Here is a 10,237-nt window from a genome sequence, read left to right as displayed (position 1 = left end):
ACCCCTTGGCAGCTTAGTCAAGTATAGTAAGATGAGGGGGAAAACCTTAACAAGCACATCAAAGGTATATATAAACTACTTCTCTGAAGGAACAACCTCTTCTACTCTCAATAAGTCAGGATCCCTCTCCTGCCTCTGAAATGAATAAGTGCTATGCACAGTTATGAAAAATGAAAAAATGAAAAGTGAAAATTTTCAAAAAGAATAACGAGAAATGAATAAGGCGAAAAAAGAGAAAGGCTTCCTACACAAAGAGGTGATGCAAGTAACTCTGTTGGGGTACTAACCAGGCTCGCTGGCAGCGGAGCGATGCTTGTGTTCCTGTGTGACTCCATTGGTGTACTATCCAGGCCTGCTGGCAGCAGGGCAACACCAGAGATGAAACTAAAACTCTGACGACTATACTACTTGTGCACCAATATACCCCTCATCCCCAATCAAAAAAACTATGTTGACTTGGCTTGGAATGTGTTTCGATCAACCAAGAGCTTGGAAGATGCTACATCTTACAATCAAGCAAGTGTGGAAACTGAGATGAACAGAGAACTGAACAATACTTCTGGAGGTGTTAGACTTGGATTTCACGAACAAGATCCATTCATAGAACTGGAGTTCTACCAGTGTGTCACCAAGTGTTGTAGAGGCTACAACCACCCTCCAAAATTTTGCCTTAGCTTCGTTTTGGAGCCTCCCTACCAACCATCCTCAACATCATGTCTTGCACTGTTAAGTACATGAAGCAGCTTGCCAGCCTGTGCATCATAACTTGTTGCAATCCCCTCACAGGATGCTACTCTGAACTTGGTCCAGTTGCAGGTTCAGCAGCTCCCTCAAGAAATTGCACAATTCTGGAGGGGAACCAGTCTTTCCTCCAGAAATTAAGCAAATCTGACTGGCAACCTATTGGTCCCAAAAATTGCGTAATCCTGTTATATATTATTCCCATTGAAAACTATGAAATCTAGCCCAACATGACAGGTCAGCCTAGAAATTGTGCAATTATGGGTAGTAGTCAGCTACTCCTCCTAGAAATTGCGCAAAAATCTCCTTTAGTCAGGCAGGCTGTTGGATGTGCCTTCAGATCAATCGGTCTCCTCCGAGATTAAGCTATCCTAATTTGCATGCATGGGCCACTCTTCCTGAAATAGCAAAGGCAGCATGAAAAATGCATCCCTAGATCTAGGGAGCTATTTTTAGCAGCTGGAGGTTAAATGCAAAGATTGTTTTAGAAACTTTCTTCCAAGTGTCAATTTTTCCTAGATTTGTGGCATGCGCGTCACGAGCCTCAAACTTATTTATTCAGTGCTTCAGAGCTCAATTCTTCACATTGATCTTGGAGCTTTGACATCCCACAGCACATTTAGGAGTCTTCGACACATCCAACTCAGTTATTTTCGGGTAAGTCCACTTTACTTGTGTTTTGAAACATTTATGTCGCTTTTTATGTTTTGGATTGTGTGAGTGTTGTCTTCTTGATTTATGTGAATGTTTGTTGTCATTTGGATGCATATTAGCTTGTACAAGCACCATTTAAATTTCCGTTAGCATCCCACTCTTGTCGCATGCATGACAATGTTTTGCACAAACGGTCACCGATTCGGCGACTCGTCTCACACACATGCATGTTGCTCTGTTTTTTGAATCTTGCATTCATTGTTTTCATGCATGATCATTCAGCTCTGCTTACACTTAGTATCACCATGCATTCACATCTTCATTTGCTTTCAGTTTCCAGTCGGCGGGTATGGGAAACCTTTGCCCAGAATCTGCCTCACCAAGACAACATTACACAATTCTGATAGGGAAGGCTCTACCTTCCTCCTAGAAAATGCACATTTTTGGCTAGTGATTGTCCTCCAATCTTGCCTTGCGCAATTTTGAGAGGCAGTGACTGCTGACCTAGAAGATTGCGCAATGTAATCCTTGGGCCTGCATCACTTGCTAGCTAAAATTGTGCATTATGCAATCTTAGCACCCAGCAGGCCAGTCTAGATTGTGCATTGCACAATTCTAGTAGTCAACCAGCCTCCTAATAGTCCAAACTGCCTTTTGCATTGTTTCGGCAGCCAGTCTCCCGGCCTCCTAGTGAAAGTTGCACAATCCTTGCCAGTCAATCCCCAGGTATGTTGCATGTCGTTCCTCAAGTTTGCTTTGGTTTTAGATGACATATTTCTTTCCGTGCATGTCACCATGTATCCAAATATAGCAAGTGTTCATCCATCTCTCAGCAGTTCAGGATCAAAGGCCTCCCAGAGAGTAGGATCAAAGGACACCAACGGAAGCGCAACTGGAGTAGCAGTTGAGCGAGTGTATATGAGTTTGCCGATCTATGAAGACACCAAGTTGATCATAGACAAGGACATCAACCTAAAATGGTAAGAGGTCAATGATACATTCTGAGGCACATTTGGGGAAGACCTCAAAGACCATAGAGTCTATGTGAACATTCACAAGTCTGGCTTGTACTGGATTGCATGCAGTTATCCCACATTCCCATGCATGCACATGATACATTGGATCATCTCACACACTGATCTCGAGACGATGACATTAAGAAGTGTCAGCGAGACGGAGATTTCCACCTTCAAGGCACAAGATTATCAACAGATGTACCATATGTCGAAGCCAGTGATCACCATGGAGACACCCTTCAGCATACCTAGCAGCTATGCCAACTCCATGGATATCTTAAATAACTGGGTAAAGGAGCCAACCAATTCAGGATGACGCCCAACCAAATTTACAAGACGAAGATACTGCGGAAGGTGTATCAATACTTGGTCATCTTTACAAGTCGCTTGTATGGCTAAGAGGGCACAGAGACCTTCCTGCGGAGCTAGGTGATCGCATTGGACCAACTGGCCAGTGAAGGCGAAGCATGCAATTGGTTCAACATGTTGGCTCACAGGTTGAAGGAACAAGTAACAAGAGCTTGGCAGCTACCCAAAAGTCAACAAATAAAAATCTACATGTTCGCTTACATATTGGATGCAATATGTGCCCGTCAAGAGTTCCCGGACATGAAGTGAGCATGGACATCGGTGGAAACCTCTATCAATACTTATTATAAATTGTTTTCTGAATGCAACTTCAGAGGAGTTATCACACAACTTTCATATCATTTTGTCACCCTGGTGTACAAGATGATATTTGAGTAGGATCCACCTTGCATGTCAAAGGTAGCAACGGAGGCATTGATGACATAGTGGATTAGTATGCCTCACCGTCTAGCACCTTCATACGGATGTACAGCATGGAGAAGTCCTTGCATGTTTTTTTGAATTTTTCCATGGACAAGCTCGTCATGCAAGAAGTATCATACCACATCTCGGAAAGACTATCCACTAGGCTACACTAAAAGAAGAAGGCACCTTGGCCTACTCTTCCGTTACGGATCGGGTTATACGAGATGCGGAAACTCAAGCAAGCGGATGTAGAAACAGAGGAGATCAAGAAATATCCTTTCGATGTTTGAAGTTTCAATCCGTATGACCCACATTTTTTTGTGAAAGATCACTACGCCAGAGTACAGTTTTAGTGGATCCACAGGGTGTGTCATTAGGCGGAGGAAGACCCGTGGAGATATTGTTACAGCTTCTCTAGGCCCAATGAACTAGTCGGCATCACTATGGAATGGTTAGTGAAGTAGCGTGAAGAAACATCCAAGAGAGCACCAGTAGTAGCACCAACAGAGGCAAACATACCAGCGCGTGCCAAAGGTAAGAGGAAGATTGTCAACAGCGCAGAGGCAGAACAAAGTTGCAAGTTCACAGTAGACCCAGTTGTGCATAAAGTAGCTTTGGCAATAGAGGTGAAGAGGCAACATCATGATGGGAGGAACACATAAAGGCAGAGAGAAAAACAGAGGTTGGAGGAAACAGTGAAGGAGTTGCATGAGTTAAAGGAGCAACTCTGGAAGGAATAGGAGTTGTGCAAACACGAGAAGGAAGCGTAGTAAGAATAGGTACAACAAGGGGGTGCAACATGTACAAATAGATGAAACTATGGTCGTACAAGTAGTAGACTCATCGGAATAGCTAGCACCAAGCAGACAGGGTGAGCAGTCACAGGAGTAGGACTTCACTCAAGATATTGAACAAGCACTTGAGCAAATGGATACAAATATGGAGTAGCAAGAGTAAAGCTAAACATTGACCTCATGCCTTACCACCAAGAGGTCAACCTACTAGCTTTACCAGATCCGGAAGTAGAGAAAGTCCCAAGCGACCAAGGAGATACTGAAATCCTTGGAGACAATCCGGAAGGAGAGATGCACAAAATATCATTCAACGAGTCACATCATTGAGTTGTGCAATCTTGCAGAGTGTCTACTTTGGATGACAACACATCTCTTGCATAGTTTGAGGAATTATTGATCATGTCTTACATGCGCAAGCATCCAGCAGCATTGGTCGATGCTATTAGAGCATATGCTGAAGTCACTAACTCGAGTGTTCGCTTCCTGATAGTAGAGAATGAGTGAATGGATAAGGAGTTACAGACAACCAAGCAGGGAGGAGAATTGGTTACAAAATCCACCCAAGCAGAGTTGAAGAAGGCAATACTAGAAGAAGTATTGTCCCTTGAGACATCCATGCGGGTGTTGTATTCCAAATTTGGTACCGTGCATAAGGAAATTGTCCATCTCAACGGTTGGCAGCAGTGATGTGCTAGGAGAGCAAGTATATTGTCAAATGTGCATACTTTTGTTGACTACATGCAAAAATGGACAAGGAGATACAGGGGAGCCCCTTTACACTTGCCCAAGATGATATAGCCCAGAGTAGTCAAGTTGAAGGCACGCATCTAGAGTCAGATCCGTAACTATGAAGATCTCTTGCAACTCATCACTAATTTACAGGCTTCCCATGCACGAGTATTCAAGAGTATGGATGTTGTTGTGCACGCACATGCAATCCCATCTATCGAGACACTCACCAAGGCAAATAAAAAGGCACAAGTTCGACTGGAGCTTGAATCGTACTTTGACAAGTTGATGCACATAGCCACCAGCGCATACTTGGTGATCAATGCAAACACCATGCATCAGTATGTCGTTGGTCCAGCCGCACTCAAGACAGTGATGTGCATGTTATCAGACGAGTTGAACAGAGGAGCCAAAGCAGTGTACCTAGATGCTACAGAGGCAAGATTTTGTTTCCATTGTCACCATAGAGTACACGGACACCATCACAGACTACCGAGATTGGCATCAGTTCGCCACTGTCGATCACCATGAGGATGTCAAAGAGTTGGTCTTCCCACAGTTGTCTGAGTCATAGTGATGTCTTGCATGGCTTTCTAAAGCCTATTTTGTCTCACATGGGTACATGTGTAGATTGTATGTAACGTCTTATCAAGTGGAAGTTCAAGTGTCGATAGTTGGATGTAACAATCATAAAGTAGATGAAGAGTCATGAGGGTAGATGAATAGTCACAAAGGGAAACGTCAAGGGCCACCCCACCCTTTTCTATATATAGTCCCTCATAACTCATTATAGAGGCTTTTGGTCAGCCAAGCTTATGATAGGAGTATCTTAGAGAGAGCTTGGAGAGTATTGTAACGAGCCTTGGCTTCTCCATTGTGCAGATATAGTATATCTCTTTAGAGGAGCAAGGGGCAGTGACTACAACGTTCTTTGTCGAAACTAGTGGTTGGTAATGGTTGTATTGTAGGATTGGAACTTTCACTTCTTAATATAACAAAGCCAACATGTTTCATGCATATGTCACATTGTATTTCAGCTATCTTGTTTACTCTAAATGATATATGTATTTGTTTGCTTACGCATGCATGTATGGCTTTCCTATACTAGTATGTATGAATCTGACTGAAATGTTCATGGTTAGATGTTTAGATTGTCAGCAGGTAAAGGCAGAATGCAAACATCCATGTGGTCTACTACAACCTATAGTGATTCCAGAATGGAAATGGGAGGTAATTTCCATGGATTTCATTACAGGTCTTCAAAGTACAGTGAAGTAGCATGATTCTATTATGGTCATGGTTTACAGGTTGAGCAAGGTAGCTCACTCCATTCTAGTGAAGACTACATATTCATCCAGTGACGTAGCAAAGGTGTTCATCAGAGAGATAGTGAGACTGCATGGTGTTCCAAATAATATTGTATCGGACAAGGATGTGAAATTCACTTCCAAGTTATATAAGGAGCTATTTGCAAGCTTGGGTACATAGTTGGCCTTCAGTACAACTTATCATCCACAGACAGATGGATAGACAGAGAGGGTCAACAAGATTTTGGAGGATACGTTGAGGAATCAGGATGTACGTGATGCACCAGCAGAGGAAATGGGAAGAGTATCTCCCTTTGGTAGAGTTCGCATATAACAATGGTTATCAAGATTCATTGATAATGAGTCCTTTTAAGGCATTATATGGGTGGAGTTGTAATACTCCCATCAGCTGGAGTGATCCATTAAACAGGGTACTTATTGGACTGGATATGTTGGCAGACATGGAGCAAGAAATGCAGGTTATAAAGAAGAATCTAAAGGCAGTGCAAGGTAGAAAAAGGAGTTATACGGATCAACACAAAGTATTCAAGGAGTTTCAGGTTAGGGAGCATGTGTATTTGCGCATCAAGCCCAAGAAAATATCTTTGAGTATTGGTTCATGTGCCAAGTTGGTACCACGGTATTGTGGGCCTTTTGAGATTTTTGAGAGGATTGGACCAGTGGTATATCGACTTGCATTGCCTCCAACAATGAAAGTCCATGATGTTTTCCATATTTCATTGCTTAAGAAGTATATAAAGGATGTTGATCATGTTATTGATTGGTTTATATTCAAGGTGGAGCAAGAAGGAGAGTTCCAGCTGGAGCCTCAGTACATACTGCAGCAGAAGCATATCATGCTCAGGAATAGAGCCATAGAACAAGTTAAAGTGTACTAGGAGCACCTTGGGCCTAGAGAAGCTACATGGGAGATGGCAGATCAGATGCGGGCCCTATATCCTTCATTGTTTGTTGGTTGAGGCAAAGCAGTTTTGGTTTGATGTTGGTTTTGGCATATGTTTTGTTGATGTTTTGGTATATTTATATGTATATGGATGTAAATACCATAATGAGTTGTGTTATAAAGCTCCACTATGCGGTATGTTGTCATGTTGTCATGATGTTTTGATTTTGAGCAGGTTTTTCATTGTAAATATTGCAATGAGCTAAGTTATAAAGCTCCATAGGAAGTATGTTTGTTTTCAACGGTTTTGCTAAGGTCATGGTGTGGTTTAACACCGAGGACAGTGTTCCCCAAGGGGGAGGGTTCTATAACAGCCATGGTGCAAAGTTCATGTAATAAAAGTTAATAAAGGAAAAAAAAGACCACGGCTAAGGGACACTTATTCCAAGCTGAATGTTGGGCAAAGATATCCTAGTGGGCATCACTAGATGTGTGTTTTGGCTAAGGAAAATTGGCAAAGGCATTTTTAGCACATTTATTTATGAAAATAAAGGAAAATAGGAGAAAAGGAACGTAAAAGGTCATAAGTTGCATGTGAGGAGGAAATTGAAGGAAAATAATGGAAAATGAAGAAATTAGAGGCCTCATTCATAAAAAACCTTCTAAGGACCAGTTCATAGATTTTATCAGTGGAACCTTTTGTCAGTTCTAGCTTTAGAGCTCTCTCATTATTCACTCTCTCTCTCTGTCACTCTTGGTCACTTAGAGTTTCTTGGAGCACTCTTGTTTGAATCAAGGAAAGGAAAAGCAAAGTAAGGAAAGGAAAAGTAAGCAAGGAGCAAGGAAGGAAAGCCGGATCAAGCAACTTCAGCGGGAATACTTGCAGGTAACCTTTTGCATGTGCGATTTCCTAGTTGGTTTGAACATGCATGGATTTGCATGTTGGTGTATGGTTCTCTTGTTGTTGGTGGCATGCTTTTGTCGGGTTATGATAGTGTATTTTAGCCTAGCCTAGCCTTTTCTTGGATGCCATAGTATGTTGGGATGTTTATTTTGGTTTGTGAGATTTGGTTTGCTAGATGGATTTCGGAATCCGAGGCGGAGGTGGTCTCAAGTTCCATTACCAAAGGCCTAGGAATCCCTTGACTGGTATTAGTGGGATACACAATAAATCTTGAGGGAGAAGTCTCAGTTTAGGACCTAGTGATCTGGGTTTGGATTGCAGTAAATCCTGAGAGACAAGGAGATGAAAATTCCTCAAGGATAGCGATGGATTATGGATGGCATTCCAAGTTATGTTTGGTTGTGATCAGAGCACCAAATTTGGTGTGATCATGGTTTGATGAGAGTGGAGATGGTTTAACCTCTAGATTCCCTTGGTTGTTCTATGAGATCCCACATTCATGCTTGTTATATGGCATGGGGGCAACTAGCTAAAAGAGAGATTTGGTTCAGCCATGTCTATGGTCGGGTGGTACATGGAAGTCCCGAACCTGATTGGATTTGCATATGATTAATAAAAGCTAAGTTCTCTTACTCTTACAATGATTTATATGTGGATTTAATGGTTGTCATATCTCTGATATATATATATATGGTTTTATGTTGGTTAAGCATGGCTCAATGGCTGGTTTATGTCATGGTTATTTCATGTATTTACTTGTAATTTTTAAATGTATGGATGCAAGTCCTAATTGATGATGTACTAGTTCAATTGAGAAGGAGATGATCCTTCTGGCTACGTTTCATAAGTTATTTCAGTCATTTATGCTCAGTCTTGTATCCTAGACCTGTAGATTGCATTGATGCTAAGTGTTTGACGGAATGTCAGTCCCGGTTGGGGATGCTCAGGCCTACTCCTAAGGCTGATTTTGATTGATCCACATTGTTATAATGTCTTTAATGAATTCTGAAAGTTACAACAAGTTCTAGGCAGACGTTACGACTTTGGCCTAGAAAAGTGGCTTAAATCTCGGGGTTGATGGCACAGAACACGCAATGTCGCTGGCAAGCAGGCCTGTGAGAGCAACTTTGGGTTCCTGGTCACTCCCTTTCCCATAGCAAGAGAGTGACTATCACCTAAGAGCTACAGAATAGTACTGGGATCTAGGGACATGCTATCTAAGTGGTTAACTTATCTCTTGAGGGTTTTGTTGATGATGTTGGATGACTGTATGTGATGTTCTGTCGATTCCACTTCCTTAAGGTCGCATAGGAGGTTGAATCTGATCATAGAAGCCTCTCTTCTCTTATTTACCATGGTTGGCATGGTTACTTTGGGTAGACCTGGGAGGGGGTGTTACATATTTTGTTCTGCAAATAAATAGTTGTGTTGCATGCTTCAATCAACAAGTGTAATGGTAGGCCCTAATCATGAAACATTTTGCATGCCACTCCTACAATACTTATGTTCTTCTTTTAAGACACCCCATTCTATTGTGGGTTATGAGGTGTTATCAACTCCCATTGAATGCCTTCTGATGCACATAATTTTTTGAACTCATTCGACACATACTCTCCATTGTTATTGCTTTTGACAGCTTTAACTTTCCTGCCAGTATCTTTCTCGACAAATTCTTTAAATTCACAAAACTTTGCGAACATCTGATCCTTCTTCTACATGAAGAAAATCAAACACTTACGAGAAAATTCATCAACAAATATAACATAATACCTGTGTTTGGTCATGGATGTTGTCGAGAACAAGCCACACACATCTGAGTGAACTCGATCAAGGATCGCTTATGCTCGATTGTCTTTGTCATGAAAGGAAGCTTTGGTGTACTTCCCCAATGTACACCCTTTACATGTGTCTCTCTGATCTAGTGTACCCTTAGGAAGCCTTGTAGAAATTTGTTGCAATATCTTCAAAGCGCCATGATGCAAGTGACCCAATCTCCTGTGCCACAACTCACCAATGTCTCAGCTTTGGACCTTCTTGGATTTAGTGCTGAAAGCAGCACAGTCTTATACATCCAATTTGTAGAGGTTTTTCACTTGAATCCCTATCCTTTTCACCTATCCTATGGCTATGTGATGAAGGAATGACTTTCCATTACTAAATATCACATCATAGCCTCTATCCTCCAACATGGCAATAGAAACCAAGTTCTTCTTCAAACCCATAACATCTTGCAAAGTGAGGGGAGAAATAGACTCCATCTGAAAGTTAATTGTATCAATCTTAGTTGCACTATACCTCACATCATCACCCATCTCGATACGCATCTTGAGATCCTTCTCCTCCAAATTACTAAAGAGGTATTTGTTACCAGTCATATGGAATGAAGCTCCATTGTCCACGTACCACACCCTACC

This window comes from Pinus tabuliformis, chromosome 8, assembly GCF_031772625.1.
Source record: "Pinus tabuliformis cultivar Carrire ecotype Pingquan chromosome 8, CPIR1, whole genome shotgun sequence".
Classification (NCBI taxonomy): domain Eukaryota; kingdom Viridiplantae; phylum Streptophyta; class Pinopsida; order Pinales; family Pinaceae; genus Pinus; species Pinus tabuliformis.
The sequence above is the reverse complement of the archived record's forward strand: the minus strand, read 5'-3'. Positions refer to the sequence as shown.